Below are 1321 nucleotides of genomic sequence, written 5' to 3'. Positions count from 1 at the left end.
CGAGAGTAGCAGCGGACCTGCAGGTTTCTGGGAGTTTGTTCCAGATATGATTAGCATATAAACTGAACGCTGCTTCCCCCATAACATTAACATCTGGTCATTATAGCAGAAAAGGGTCCAACTAATGAACTAACATATATCAACAGGAAACTTCCCCAGTTAATTACTCACATTAACACAGAGAAATATAACAGATTTTTGGAATAGATGGAGGACGCGTCCATACGGGACTGAGAGGCTTTTCAACGGTAATTATAATCAACACCCTGTTGGTAGTTCTGTGTGCTATTGCTGGTTGAATAATTGTTAATATGTGACATTAACATAGCGGGTACCTACCTTATTCGGCTTGTTCTGTGTGCTATCTTATAGCTAGTTGAATAACTGTTAATGTGTTATTGTTAACATAACAGACACCTATCGTATGAATACAGCTATGGTCTAGTATTAAAATACGGTACTTTATATTCCAATATGCATCTTGCACGCAGAATTTGCACTATTGTGTCTAAATTGCCAATAAAACTGATTGTGATTATTGTAAGTTTTGTATTTTTTTTATATTGTATATTAAAGTTTTAAACCCCATCAAGCTTGCCTCTTCTTTAATTCCTGCTAAGTTTAAAGTAATAATACAATTGGTATCATGGTTGCAACAGTTTTTTAAAGGTTAGAGGAATGTAAAAAAGAATCTCTAAAGGTTGCAACGTTAGGATTATGTTCGGGTAACGTTCTCTAAAGGTTGCAACATTAGGATAACGTTCAGGTAACGTTCTCTAAAGGTTTCAATGTTAGGATAACGTTCGGGTAACGTTCTCTAAAGGTTGCAACGTTAGGATAACATTAGGGGAACGTTCTGAGAATGTTCGATGTAACCAAAAACAACGTTCCCAGAACGTTAAGAAAACCTTCCGACTAACCAACACACAACCAAAATACAACCAAACCTAACCTTCAGGGAACGTTCCCACAAACCAAAAACGAATGTTCCCAGAACGTTCTGGGAACCGAAAATTGTTAGGCGGGAATCATCAGTGTCTCCAATTGAGGTGATCTGAATGTAATTCCAATGCCATCTAGCTTCAGTTACAGTCTGTTGCATTCTCTAACTAGTAACCCAATGTAAAATAGCTGTTACTGTTAAGTCTTTAGATAAAATCCTGTGATTCAGTTGTCAGAAAAACAACCCCATAGGTTAGCAATAACTAAAATCAATCCAATGCCAATGCTTGAGTTAGACCAAAGTCAAAGTCTTACAGTAATAAACCTTCTTTGCTCATGATCTTCTCCATAGTCCCGATGTTTCTTCCGGCATCTTCTG

Source organism: Etheostoma spectabile, chromosome 23 (genome assembly GCF_008692095.1).
Source record: "Etheostoma spectabile isolate EspeVRDwgs_2016 chromosome 23, UIUC_Espe_1.0, whole genome shotgun sequence".
NCBI lineage: Eukaryota > Metazoa > Chordata > Actinopteri > Perciformes > Percidae > Etheostoma > Etheostoma spectabile.
This window is presented reverse-complemented; position numbering follows the sequence as displayed.